Here is a 15504-nt window from a genome sequence, read left to right on the forward strand (position 1 = left end):
GTGGCTAGAAATCATCCCGTGTCATTCTCCCCCAAAACCTCCACTTAAATAATCTCTTCCTCCCCAAAACACCAACCAAGTATTCAGATCCCTGAAATGTTACATAATCTTATTTGTACTCTAACTGTAATCTATTTGTTATATCACACAGTAACGTACAGTCAATTTAATATCCAATTTGCAAGTTCTTCCAGAATTAATCCAGGTATCTCTCCTCCCTTGTAACCAAAAAAACCCTCCAAAAAACCCCAAAACAGCTGTAACTTCACTGGAAATGTCCAGTTAGCTCTTTTGTAATCCGCCTTGAACTGCAAGGTATAGGCGGAATAGAAGTCCCTAATGTAATGTAATGTAATTCTTTAGTGTCTATCTCAACCCCAGTCCTTCTACACCAGCATTCTTCAATGCAAGGCTTGAGGGTCAGTGGCTGGAAACCATCCTGTGTCATTCTTTAGTGTCTATCTCAACCTCGGTCCTTCTACATCAGCATTCTTCAATGCAAGGCTTGAGGGACAGTGGCTAGAAACCATCCCGTGTCATTCTTTAGTGTCTATCTCAACCTCGGTCCTTCTACACCAGGGTTCTTCAACGCAAGACTTGAGGGACAGTGGCTGGAAACCATCCTGTGTCATTCTTTAGTGTCAATCTCAACCTCAATCCTTTTATACCAGGGTTCTTCAATGCAAGGCTTGAGGGTCAGTGGCTGGAAACCATCCTGTGTCATTCTTTAGTATCTATCTCAACCTCGGTCCTTCTACATCAGCATTCTTCAACGCAAGGCTTGAGGGACAGTGGCTGGAAACCATTCCGTGTCATTCTTTAGTGTCTATCTCAACCTCAATCCTTTTACATCAGGGTTCTTCAATGCAAGGCTTGAGGGTCAGTGGCTGGAAACCATCCTATGTCATTCTTTAGTGTCAATCTCAACCTCAATCCTTTTATACCAGGGTTCTTCAATGCAAGGCTTGAGGGTCAGTGGCTGAAAACCATCCTGTGTCATTCTTTAGTATCTATCTCAACCTCGGTCCTTCTACATCAGCATTCTTCAACGCAAGGCTTGAGGGACAGTGGCTAGAAACCTCCTGTGTCATTCTTTAGTGTCTATCTCAACCTCGGTCCTTCTACACCAGCATTCTTCAATGCAAGGCTTGAGGGACAGTGGCTAGAAACCATCCCATGTCATTCTTTAGTGTCTATCTCAACCTCGGTTCTTCTACACCAGCATTCTTCAATGCAAGGCTTGAGGGACAGTGGCTGGAAACCATCCTGTGTCATTCTTTAGTGTCTATCACAACTTCAATCCTTTTACACCAGTGTTCTTCAACGCAAGGCTTGAGGGACAGTGGCTGGAAACCATCCCGTGTCATTCTTTAGTGTCTATCTCAACCTCGGTCCTTTTACAACAGGGTTCTACAATGCAAGGCTTGATGGTCAGTGGCTGGAAACTATCCTGTGTCATTCTTTAGTGTCTATCTCAACCTCGGTCCTTCTACACCAGCATTCTTCAATGCAAGGCTTGAGGGACAGTGGCTGGAAACCATCCCGTGTCATTCTTTAGTGTCTATCTCAACCTCAATCCTTTTCCACCAGGGTTCTTCAATGCAAGGCTTGAGGGTCAGTGGCTGGAAACCATCCTGTGTTATTCTTTAGTGTCTATCTCAAACTCAATCATTTTCCACCAATGTTCTTCAACGCAAGGCTTGAGGGACAGTGGCTGGAAACCATCCCATGTCATTCTTTATCGTCTATCTCAACCTCAATCCTTTCACACCAGGGTTCTTCAATGCAAGGCTTGAGGGACAGTGGCTGGAAACCATCCCGTATTACTCTTTAGTGTCTACCTCAACCCCAGTCCTTCAACACCAGCCTTTTTCAACACAAGGCTTGATAGTGAGTGGCTGGAAACCAACCCGTGTCATTCTTTAGTGTCTATCTCAACCTCAGTCCTTTTACACCAGCATTCTTCAATGCAAGGCTTGAGGGTCAGTTACTGGAAACCATCCCGTGTCATTCTTTAGTGTCCATCTCAACCTCGGTTCTTCTACACCAGCATTCTTCAATGAAAGGCTTGAGGGTCAGTTTCTGGAAACCATCCCGTGTCATTCTTTAGTGTCCATCTCAACCTCAGTCCTTCTACACCAGCATTCTTCAATGCAAGGCTTGAGGGTCAGTTTCTGGAAACCATCCCGTGTCATTCTTTACTGTCTATCTCAACCCCAGTCCTTCTAAACCAGCCTTTTTCAAAGCAAGGCTTAAGGGTCAGTGGCTGGAAACCATCTCGTGTCATTCTTTAGTATCCATCTCAATCTCAGTCCTTCTACACCAGCATTCTTCAATGCAAGGCTTGAGGGTCAGTTTCTGGAAACCATCCCATGTCATTCTTTAGTGTTTATCTCAACCTCAGTCCTTCTACATCAGCATTCTTCAACGCAAGGCTTGAGGGACAGTGGCTAGAAACCATCCCGTGTCATTCTCCCCCAAAACCTCCACTTAAATAATCTCTTCCTCCCCAAAACACCAACCAAGTATTCAGATCCCTGAAATGTTACATAATCTTATTTGTACTCTAACTGTAATCTATTTGTTATATCACACAGTAACGTACAGTCAATTTAATATCCAATTTGCAAGTTCTTCCAGAATTAATCCAGGTTCCTCTCCTCCCTTGTAACAAAAAAAACAAACCCAAAAAACCCCAAAACTGTTGTAACTTCACTGGAAATGTCCAGTTAGCTCTTTTGTAATCCGCCTTGAACTGCAAAGTTTAGGCGGAATAGAAGTCCCTAATGTAATGTAATGTAATTCTTTAGTGTCTATCTCAACCTCGGTCCTTCTACACCAGCATTCTTCAATGCAAGGCTTGAGGGTCAGTGGCTGGAAACCATCCTGTGTCATTCTTTAGTGTCTATCTCAACCTCGGTCCTTCTACATCAGCATTCTTCAACGCAAGGCTTGAGGGACATTGGCTAGAAACCTTTCCGTGTCATTCTTTAGTGTCTATCTCAACCTCGGTCCTTCTACACCAGCATTTTTCAATGCAAGGCTTGAGGGACAGTGGCTGGAAACCATCCCGTGTCATTCTTTAGTGTCTATCTCAACCTCAATCCTTTTACACTGAGAGCAAGGAAGATAGCCTTCTCGGAGATCCTGCCAGTACCGAGAGCGGACACTAGGAGACAGAGCGAACTACAAGCAATAAACGGTTGGCTCAGGAGATGGTGCGAAGAGGAGGGTTTCCTTTTTGTACGGAACTGGACAACTTTCTTGGGAAAGAGTAAGCTCTACAGGAGAGACGGACTGCACCTGAGCACGACTGGGGCGAGGATGCTGGCGCACAACGTCCAGAACGTCATAGATTTGGCTTTAAACTGAAGAAGAGGGGAAAGCCGACAGTCGATCAGACACATCGGACAAAAGTATCAAACAAGGATACTGAGCAAGGACATTGTAACAGAGGGCTTGGGACTGAGTGGGACTTTTTGGAAAAAGGGCCTAAGGATGCAATACAGGGGCCCAGGGCCAAGGACAATGAGCAAGGACATTGTAAAAAAGGGATCTGGACTGAGTGGGAATTTTTGGAAAAAGAATCTAAGGACGCTATGCAGGGGACCAGGGCCAGGGACATTGAACAAGGACACTGTAATAGAGGGCTCAGGACTGAGTGGGAATTTTTTGAAAAAGGACCTAAGGACAAATTGCAGGGGTCTAGGGCACAAATGCAACTGGTAAGCAGGACTAACAGAGAACAAAGGAATCCAGAGGGACATCCAAAAATGGGGAAACAGGCTGAGGACGAAACAGACACACCACAGGAGGAGGATGACCGAGAAGAGGCTTGGGGACTGGAAACTCACGAGGGGGTCGCCAGGAGCGCCAAACCACGAGGAAAACCAGCAAGAAAGGCGAACAGCTGGGACTTACATTGCCTATACACTAATGCTAGGAGCCTAAGGGCTAAAATGGGAGAGCTGGAAGTCTTAGCCAACAAAAAGGGCCTAGACATAATTGGAGTCACAGAAACATGGTGGACTGATGACAGTAAATGGGATGTGGCTTTACCAGGGTTCAAACTCTACAGGAGTGATAGGTCACACCAAAAGGGAGGAGGAATAGCGCTATATATAAAAGATTCCATACCTTCAACCAGGATGGAAACAACAGTAAGGGCAGATGACTTGGAATCACTACCAGGAGGAATTAGAGCAGACATAAAATTGGGTTTGTACTATCGCCCACCTGGACAAACGGAAGAAATCGACCAGGATCTGGAGGCTGAACTGAGGCAGGTATGCAAAAGCGGAAGTGTGGTGGTGATGGGGGACTTCAACCACCCGGGAATAGACTGGAGTATCGGGCACTCAAACTGCATGAGGGAGACCAAATTCCTGGAGGTCACGAGGGACTGTTTCATGGAACAGCTGGTCACGGAACCAACACGGGGAGATGCCACTCTTGACCTAATCTTCAACGGACTAGGGGGACCCGCTAAGGAGGTGGCGGTACTAGCCCCACTAGGAAACAGCGATCACAACACGATCCAGTACAAACTAGAATTTGGAACGTCCAAGGTGAAAAGAACTACAACGACGGCACTCAACTTCAAAAAAGGGAATTATGAGGCCATTAGGAAAATGGTGGGAAAGAAGCTCAACGACGACACAAGGAGTCCGTAAAAAAAGCCTGGACCCTACTCAAGGGTACGGTGCACGAAGCACAGAACCTGTGCATCCCCAAGTTCAGGAAAGGGTGCAAAAAAAATAGAACAAAAAACCCAGTGTGGATAACAAATGCAGTGAAAAAGGCGATAAGTGACAAGAAAGCATCGTTCAAAAAATGGAAAAAGGACCAAACAGATGACAACCAAAAGGAGCATAAAAAACACCAAAAGGAGTGTCACCGAGTGGTTAGGAAAGCAAAAAGAGAATATGAAGAGAGACTGGCAGGGGAAGTGACAAACTTCAAATCATTCTTCAGGTACGTTAAGGGGAAGCAACCAGCAAGGGAGGAAGTGGGACCCTTGGATGATGGAGGCAGAAAGGGAGTGGTGAAAGAGGAAAAGGAGATAGCTGACAGGTTAAATGAGTTCTTCATGTCAGTTTTCACGAGGGAGGACACAACTAACATTCCGGAACCCGAAGAGATCGTAAAAGGAGATCAGGATGAAAATCTGGTCCAACTAGAGGTGAGCAAGGTAGATGTCCTCAGGCAGATAGACAGGCTAAAGAGCAACAAATCGCCAGGTCCGGACAGCATTTACCCAAGGGTACTCAAGGAACTAAGGAACGAAATAGCTGAGCCACTTCGACAAATATGCAACCTATCCTTAAAAACTGGAGAGATTCCGGAGGACTGGAAAATAGCAAATGTCACGCCCATCTTCAAGAAAGGCTCAAGGGGAGACCCAGGAAACTACAGGCCGGTGAGCTTGACCTCAGTCCCAGGAAAGATGATGGAAGCGCTGATTAAAGACAGCATCTGGGAACACATCGAAAACAATGGGCAGCTAAAGTCGAGCCAGCATGGTTTCTGCAAGGGCAGGTCATGCCTCACGAACTTATTACACTTCTTTGAGGGGGTAAATAACCAGGTGGATAAAGGGGAATCCATAGACATCATTTACCTTGACTTCCAAAAAGCCTTCGACAAGGTGCCACACAAAAGACTGCTAAGAAAGCTATGGAACCACGGGGTGCAAGGGGAGGTCCACCGATGGATCAAAAACTGGCTGGCGGACAGGAAACAGAGGGTTGGAGTAAAGGGCCATTACTCAGACTGGCAATGGGTCAGGAGCGGAGTTCCACAGGGGTCGGTGCTGGGACCGCTCCTGTTCAACATATTCATTAACGACCTGGAGGCGGGAACAAAATGTGAGGTCATTAAATTTGCGGACGACACCAAACTATACAGCAGGGTTAAAAACACGGAGGACTGCAAAGTTCTCCAAAAAGATCTGACAACGCTGGAAGAGTGGGCCAAAAAGTGGCAAATGAGCTTCAACATAGGGAAATGCAAGGTCATGCATGTAGGGAAAAAGAACCCGATGTTCACTTACAAAATGGGGGGATCACCGCTAGGGGTGAGCAACCTTGAAAGAGACCTGGGAGTGATGGTAGACACAATATTAAAGGTGTCGACGCAGTGCGCCACAGCCTCAAGGAAGGCAAACAAAATGTTGGGTATCATTAAGAAGGGTATCACGGCCAGGACGAAGGAAGTCATCCTGCCACTGTATCGTGCATTGGTGCGCCTGCACCTGGAGTACTGTGTCCAGTACTGGTCACCGTACCTCAAGAAGGACATGGCGGTACTTGAGAGAGTCCAGAGAAGAGCAACTAGGCTAATAAAGGGTATGGAGGACCTCTCATATACTGACAGACTGAAAAAGCTGGGGCTTTTCTCCCTGGAAAAGCGGAAACTTAGAGGAGACATGATAGAAACTTTCAAGATCATGAAGGGCATAGAAAAAGTAGACAGGGACAGATTTTTTAAATTATGGGGAACCACAAGTACAAGGGGGCACTCAGAAAAGTTGAAAGGGGACAGATTCAAAATGAATGCTAGGAAGTTCTTTACCCAACGTGTGGTGGACACCTGGAATGCGCTTCCAGAGAGTGTAATAGGGCAGAGTACGATACTGGGTTTCAAGAAAGGATTGGACAATTTCCTGCTGGAAAAGGGGATAGAGGAGTATAGATAGAGGATTACAGTTCAGGTCCTGGACTTGTTGGGCCGCCGCGTGTGCGGACTGCTGGGCACGATGGATCTCAGGTCTGACCCAGCGGAGGCATTGCTTATGTTCGTATGTTCAGTGCCTCCTTTTCGTGTCCTTAGTGCCCCCAGTGCCTCTGTCCTGCTTAGTGCCCTCAGTGCATCCTATGTCCTTAGTGCCCTCAGTGCCCTTTTCTATGTCCGTAGTGTCCCCAGTGCCTCCTTCCTATATCCTTAGTGCCCCCAGTGCCTCCTTTCCATGTCCTTAGTGCCTCCTTCCTGTGTCCTTAGTGCCCCAGTGCCTCTGTCCTGCTTAGTGCCCTCAGTGCATCCTATGTCCTTAGTGCCCTCAGTGCCCTTTTCTATGTCCGTAGTGTCCCCAGTGCCTCCTTCCTATGTCCTTAGTGCCCCCAGTGCCTCCTTTCCATGTCCTTAGTGCCTCCTTCCTGTGTCCTTAGTGCCCCAGTGCCTCTGTCCTGCTTAGTGCCCTCAGTGCATCCTATGTCCTTAGTGCCCTCAGTGCCCTTTTCTATGTCCGTAGTGTCCCCAGTGCCTCCTTCCTATGTCCTTAGTGCCCCCAGTGCCTCCTTTCCATGTCCTTAGTGCCTCCTTCCTGTGTCCTTTGTGCCCCCAGTGCCTCTGTCCTGCTTAGTGCCCTCAGTGCATCCTATGTCCTTAGTGCCCTCAGTGCCCTTTTCTATGTCCGTAGTGTCCCCAGTGCCTCCTTTCCATGTCCTTAGTGCCTCCTTCCTGTGTCCTTAGTGCCCCAGTGCCTCTGTCCTGCTTAGTGCCCTCAGTGCATCCTATGTCCTTAGTGCCCTCAGTGCCCTTTTCTATGTCCGTAGTGTCCCCAGTGCCTCCTTCCTATGTCCTTAGTGCCCCCAGTGCCTCCTTTCCATGTCCTTAGTGCCTCCTTCCTGTGTCCTTTGTGCCCCCAGTGCCTCTGTCCTGCTTAGTGCCCTCAGTGCATCCTATGTCCTTAGTGCCCTCAGTGCCCTTTTCTATGTCCGTAGTGTCCCCAGTGCCTCCTTCCTATGTCCTTAGTGCCCCCAGTGCCTCCTTTCCATGTCCTTAGTGCCTCCTTCCTGTGTCCTTTGTGCCCCCAGTGCCTCTGTCCTGCTTAGTGCCCTCAGTGCATCCTATGTCCTTAGTGCCCTCAGTGCCCTTTTCTATGTCCGTAGTGTCCCCAGTGCCTCCTTTCCATGTCCTTAGTGCCTCCTTCCTGTGTCCTTAGTGCCCCAGTGCCTCTGTCCTGCTTAGTGCCCCCAGTGCCTCCTTCCCATGTCCTTAGTGCCCCCAGTGCCTCCTTCCTATGTCCTTAGTGCCCCCAGTGCCTCCTTTCCATGTCCTTAGTGCCTCCTTCCTGTGTCCTTAGTGCCCCAGTGCCTCTGTCCTGCTTAGTGCCCCCAGTGCCTCCTTCCCATGTCCTTAGTGCCCCCAGTGCCTCCTTCCTATGTCCCCATCACTATCTTCTAGACTTTGTCCCACCCCCACCCCCCGATGCCAGCCTGCCTGCCTGCCTCCCATCCCCCTGAGAAGCATGTTTACATTTACCACCCCCCCGGCACTGACCCTACCCGGCACACCCGAAAGCCCCGTTGACCCTCCGCTAGACAGCCAACAAACCTCCCAGCTCCAGCAGCGTCTGAGGCACAGTAAACACGTTGCTTCGCGTCCTTCTACTGTCTCTGATGATATCATCAGCGACGCAGCAGAGGAAATCAGGCCAGTAGAAGGACGCGAAGCAGCGTATTTACTGTGCCTCAGACGCTGCTGCAGCCGGGAGGTTTGTGTTTGTCTCGTGGCGGGAGGTTTGACTGGGTGGGTCAACGGGGGGGGGGGGGGAGTCCCGGCGTGTTACCTGCCGCCAGTCATTAGAATAGAACCCTAAGCGTGCATGCGCACTCTTACCTGCCACAGACATACAGATCAGGGAACATGCAGGTAAGAGTGCGCATGCACGCTTAGCGTTTTATTATAGTAGATAAAATGACAATTGTACAGAATATGGTTTCTTTTTATGTTTTTAATCAAATGATTTCAATATAAAATCATAACTATTTGAGAGTTGTGCGGATGGGACTGAGCTTATGGAGACAGGCTGGAGACAAAGTTTGTCCACGTTTCATTCTCTACCCACAACCTCAGGGTGCTGAGGCAGCAGCTCTTATCACTAAGCCACCTCACCTCCAATTAAGATTAAAAAGAATATTTTTGATTATTTAACAAAGCGTTTCAGCAAGTATCCTTTTGTGAAAAATGTATGTAAACCCTTCATTCAATAGCTGGTGCCATCTCCATGAACAGGAACAATGTTTGCTGGGATTGATGATCAGTCTTCCCCCCCACACACACACACACAATATTTGTTCTTTAGGCTTCACCTCCAGAATTTATTAATGGAGGATCTAGAGGTTGATCACATTTTGGTTTCAACTTAAGCGCCAAAACCAGCCCAAAATTAATATTTGGCCTCATTTTGAATGAAAATGTCAGTGCATTTTTAGCTGGCTTCCCTAGCTCTCCCTTCCCATACACAAAAAGAGCCCCCTTCCTACCCCCCCCCCCCAGGCCTACTGTCCATCCTCTGGTGATCTGCTAGGTTGTTGGGACAGGAATGATCCCCAGTTGCTCCTACCCGTGTCCACTTCACCATAAGACTGACACTGGAGATTGTGGCAGCCATTTTGGCAGTGGAGAGGACATAGGTAGGAATGACCAGACCTCACTCTCGTTCTGACTACCCACTAGACTACTAGAGAATGAACAGGAGTGGGACTCTGTGCACAGAGGGGGAGGGGAGAATGAACGGGAGAGGGACTTTGCACACAGAGGGGGAGGGGAGAATGAATGGGAGAGGGACTCTGCACACAAGGGAGAAGAGAATGAACTGGAGAGGGACTTTGCACACAGAGGGGGAGGGGAGAATGAATGGGAGAGGGACTCTGCGCACAAGGGAGAAGAGAATGAACGGGAGAGGGACTTTGCACACAGAGGGGAAGGGAGAATGAACGGGAAAGGGACTTTGCACACAAAGGGGGGAGGAGAGAATGAACAGGGGTGGGACTTTGCGCACAGAGGGGGAGGAGAGAATGAACGGGAGAGGGACTTTGCACACAGGGGAAGGAGTGGTTAATCGTTCCATGTAGGGGCAAATTTCAGCTGCAGATTTGGTTTCAGCTGAAACCAAAGAAACTGGTTTTGGTCACCCTCTAATAGTGTCCATTTAGTAAACTGTGGTAAAATTTGGGCTTAGTGCATGGGAGAGTCCCGTATTCAAACACTAAACTCAGATTTGCAGGTCATGAGTTAACAGTCATTAGCACACAGTACCTGCAGCAAAATTAATGTGTTATCCAGTTAGTGCGCGCTAATCCTAATGTGCTGACTAGATAACATGCGAACACCCACTCCTCACCTAGGTAATCTGAGGGTTTCTGTAGGCCAACAGGCAAAACACCATAATATGTTTTGCAGGAGCCTGTTGGCACACATTACCCGCAAATTAAGGGCTTAACACTGTTAAAGGGCCCCTGTAAAACAGACTTGGACGTCATGGTTCAAGATGCGTACTTGAGTCCTGAGCTGTGGTAGGGCCACAGTGGCCTGGATAGTGCAGGACAGCTGGAGACCTCAGAGGCCCCTATTACTCCTCTTGCCAAGGAGTCCCCAGAATGATGTAGGAGACTTTTTTTACTGGGATCTGCCATCATGGCAGGGCTGGAGCAGGAGGATGCAGGCGTACCCCATGTTCAGCAGGTTGGAGGAGTTACATGGTGTGGCAGCAGCTAGGATGGGCACAGACAGCCCCAGGGCAGCTTGGGTTGACCAAAAAAGGCCTTTTTCCTATAATTTGTTCTTCTGTTGCACAAGGTAATTATTTAAAAAAAAAAAGTCTGGTGGTAGGACCTCAGAGGTTCTGGGTCAGGAAACAGGTTGAAAAGGTGATGGCAAAAGATAGAAGGATGCTTGGGTGCATAAGACTCTGGTGAGACCAAATTTAGAATATTGTGTACAATTCTGAAGGCCGCACCTTCAAAAAGTTATAAAAAGGATGGAGTTGGTCCAGAGGAAGGCTACTAAAATGGTGTGTGGTTTTCGTGATAAGGCATATGGGGACAGACTTAAAGATCTCTATACTTTGGAGGAAAGGTGGGAGAGGGGAGATATGATAGAGACGTTTAAATACCTACATGGCGTAAATGCACATAAGTCGAGTCTTTTTCATTTGAAAGGAAACTCTGTAATGAGAGGGCATAGGATGAAGTTAAGAGGTGACAGGCTCAGGAGAAATCTAAGGAAATACTTTTTTTTATAGAAAGGGTGGTTTATGTATGGAACAGTCTCTCAGAAGAGGTGGTGGAGATTGATACTGTGTCTGAATTCAAGAAAGCGTGGGACAGGCACTTGGGTCTCAGGGAGAGGAGGAGGTTGAGCAGTTGCAGCCCTCCTCTCTGCCTCCCCTCGCCACACATACCACCCCTTCTCCCACACCTTGAGTTGTTTGCCACAACAAGTTCAACATGCTCCTCTCGCCCACTGACGTCACTTCTGAGTACCATGAATAGGAAGTGACATCAGAGGGAGAGCCGATGGGGTCACGAGGAGCACCTGGAAGTTCTTGTTGCTCACAGCAGTGAAAGAGTAGAGGTGTGGGGGGAAGGGAAGGGAACGAGGGTGGAGGAGGGGTGCCACTCGCTATGCCATTGTGGATGGGCCATTTGGTTTTTACCTGCCTTGTGGTACAGCTACATTCAACACTTATGCTTATCCCCCCCCCCCAAAAAAAAAAAAATCATAGCAATCTAATGAGTATCGCCATTTGGGACTGACCAAAGGTCCATCAAGTCCAGCATCCTGTTTCCTACAGTAGCCAAGCCACATCCCAAAGAGTAAAGCTGCTCCTCTAAGTTTTTGGTTGGTTGGTTTTATTGTGTGTGTGTGTGTGGGTGGGGGGGGGGGGGTTACCAATCTCTTCATTCTATCATAGTCGCCTTTTTGAAAGTCTAATTTTCTGCGTGTACTTAACCCAAGAGATTATATTCAATCTGCTCATGTTATGATCACTGTTATCAAGTGACCTTGTGCCTATGAACAGGTCTAAAATTGCTCCTGAACCAGCTTCTCCATAAAGCAGTCCTTGATTTCTTCTAACATGCCCTCATGTTACATTTACCCAGTCAATACTGGGGTAATTGAACTCAGGAGACACATTTCATCTGCCTGCTGTGAGATTTAGTCCCTTCCAGATGCACTAGACACCCCTTTTAACCCATCGCTCCTTCTTACTCCCTCCCTCCCTTCCTTCTTACTCCCTCCCTTCCTTTCACCTTGGTTTATCCTTCCCAAGCTGTTTTCCATACTTCCCTTGGTTCTCAACATCCCCCCCCAAAAAAAAATTTTGGCATGCTAAATAAGCCACTGTGACATTGACACACCCGATCCCCCTCCCAGAAACAGGTACCCTGTTTAATCTGAAGTGAATCTGTTATGTCATATGTAATAACCCAAATCGGAGGAGGGGGGCTGCTTGCTTTCTTTACGGTGACTTGTTAACGGATCTGCTCTCCCAATCCAGCTGAGATGTAACAAAAATACAACATGGAGGGCTATGTACGTCAATGCCCACAGTCTGGGAAACAAGATCCTGGAATTGGAAACAGAAATAAGGAATGTCAACTTGGATGTGGTGGCGATATCTGAGACTTGGCTCATGGACTCCCATGGGTGGGACATGGTCATACCGGGTTACAACTTGTTTTGCCGGGACAGGGAGGGCAAAATGGGAGGAGGTGTAGCATTATATACTAAAGATGACATTAAGGTCACCAGAATCGCAGATGTCCAGTACACTGGGGAATCCCTTTGGGTTAATTTGGCCAGAGGGAAGGACAAATGCCTGTATCTTGGCATAATATACAGACCCCCAAGACAACAGGATGACCTGGATATGGAATTAATCGGAGATATAGAGAATATCACCTTGCGTGGGGACACAGTATTGTTAGGTGACTTTAACATGCCTGATGTGGATTGGGACACACTTTCCTCTGCTTACGGCAGCAGCAGGAGGCTATTAAACTCTATGAAGGGAGCACGACTCAGGCAACTGGTGTTGGACCCAACAAGGGATCAGGCAATACTGGACCTGATACTTACCAATGGAAAAAGTGTCACAGAGGTCTCGGTGGGCGACACATTGACCTCCAGTGACCACAACATGGTATGGTTCAAATTAGGAAAGGTTTCACTAAATCTACCACACTGACCAAGGTCCTCAAATTCAAGGACACAAACTTCCAAGACATGGGAGACTTCGTTCAGCAGGCGCCGCAAAGCCAAGCAGAAACCGATAACGTGGAAGAAATGTGGTCGACTTTGAAAGCCACCATACAGGAAGCAACAAACCGCTATGTTAAATCAGTAAGTAAACGGCGAAGGAACAATAAGCCGCAGTGGTTCTCTGCAGAGATCTCGGACCTCATCAAGGAGAAGAAAAAAGCATTCATCTCTTACAAACAAACAGGGAAACAGGACTCTAGAGTAGACTATCTGACCAAGTCAAAAGTTGTCAAAACAGCAGTTAGGGAGGCCAAATTCCGCATGGAGGAGTTTCTAGTGAAGAACATCCAGAAGAGAGATAAATCCTTCTTCAGGTATATCAGTGACAGAAATAAAAACTCAGGTGGGATAGTACGTCTTAGGAAACCAGACGGAGACTATGTAGAAACAGACTCGGAAAAAGCCCAACTGTTAAATGAATACTTCTGCTCAGTCTTCACCCGAGAGGCACCGGGACTTGGCCCTCAGCTACAGACAAGGGTTGACTTAGTTGACCCGTTTAGTAATTTTTAGTTTATGCCCAGCAGTGTCTACTGCAAGCTGTCAAAGCTCAAGGTTAACAAGGCAATGGGGCCTGACAACCTACACCCCAGGGTGCTCAGGGAGTTGAGTGATGTCTTGGCGGAACCGCTATCCGCGCTCTTCAATCTCTCCCTTAGTACAGGCAGCGTCCTGTTGGACTGGAAGATGGCTAACGTCATTCCACTCCACAAGAAAGATGGAGGCAGCAAACTACAGACCAGTGAGTCTCACATCAATAGTGAGCAAACTAATGGAAACTCTAATCAAACGCCAATTGGATATGATCCTGAACGAGGAGAATCTACGGGATCCTCGTCAACATGAATTTACTAAGGGGAGATCCTGCTAATCCAACCTGATCAGCTTCTTTGACTGGGTGACGTGGAAGCTGGATGTTGGGGAATCCCTGGACATCGTATACCTGGACTTTAGCAAAGCATTCGATAGCGTACCACACCGCAGGTTTCTGAGTAAGATGAGTTCTATAGGATTGGGCGACACATTGACAAAATGGGTTGGGAACTGGCTTGGAGATAGGCTTCAGAGGGTAGTGGTGAATGGCACCCCCTCCAAAATGACGGAGGTGATCAGTGGAGTGCCGCAGGGCTCGGTCTTGGGCCAGATCCTATTCAACATCTTTATAAGAGACTTGGCAGAAGGGCTCCGAGGTAAAATAACATTATTCGCCGATGACACCAAACTAAGCAATGTAGTGGGCAAAAGCACAATGGACAAAAATTCAATGCCCGACAACATGATGCACGACCTACTCCTACTGGAGCACTGGTCTAGGACCTGGCAACTCAGCTTCAATGCCAAAAAATGCAAAGTCATGCACCTGGGCAGCCAAAATCCATGCAAGATTTATACCCTTAATGGCGAGATCCTAACAAGAACTGTAGCAGAACGAGACTTAGGGGTGATAGTCAGTGAGGACATGAAGACTGCCAATCAAGTGGAGCAAGCTTCATCCAAGGCAAGCCAAATCATAGGTTGCATACGCAGGAGTTTCATCAGCCGTAAGCCTGAAGTCATTATGCCATTGTATAGATCCATGGTGAGACCCCACCTGGAATATTGTGTGCAATTCTGGAGGCTGTATTATCGCAAGGATGTTTTGAGACTGGAGTCGGTCCAGAGAATGGCCACCCGGATGGTCTCGGGACTCAAGGATCTCCCATACGAGGAACGGCTAGATAAATTACAGCTATACTCACTCGAGGAACGCAGAGAGAGGGGAGACATGATCGAGACGTTCAAGTATCTCACTGGCCGCATCGAGGTGGAAGAAGATATCTTCTTTGTCAAGGGTCCCACGGCAACAAGAGGGCCTCCATGGAAAATCAGGGGCGGGAAACTGCACAGTGACACCAGGAAATTCTTTTTCACTGAAAGGGTGGTTGATCGCTGGAATAGTCTTCCACTTCAGGTTATTGAGGACAGCAGCGTGCCTGATTTCAAGGCTAAATGGGATCGACACGTGGGATCTATTCACAGAGAAAGGTAGGGGAGGGTCATTAAGGTGGGCAGACTAGATGGGCTGTGGCCCTTATCTGCCATCTATTTCTATGTTTCTATGTTTCTACCACCACTGGCCATATTTACTTGGCAACAAATTCCAAATCTGCAAATGGAATATCCCCACAGTACAGTACTTACTATATAAATTCTTCAAAAGTATATAACCTACCTCTACTATTTCTAGTTTGACATTTATAGACGGTCCCTGCTTGGAAGAGCTTACAATCTCACTTGGACAGACAGACATGACATAGAGGGTTGGGGATGCAGAATCCAAGGTGAGAGGAATTAAGTTATCCCCCTCTATTAACCCCTGCCCCCCTCCCATCCACCCTGCAGCCGAACCGCCGATGACCCTCTCCACCCCCTTCCGATTTGGGTTATTACCTATGACATAATAGATTCACTGCT

The sequence above is a fragment of the Geotrypetes seraphini genome, chromosome 10 (genome assembly GCF_902459505.1).
Source record: "Geotrypetes seraphini chromosome 10, aGeoSer1.1, whole genome shotgun sequence".
Classification (NCBI taxonomy): Eukaryota; Metazoa; Chordata; class Amphibia; order Gymnophiona; family Dermophiidae; genus Geotrypetes; species Geotrypetes seraphini.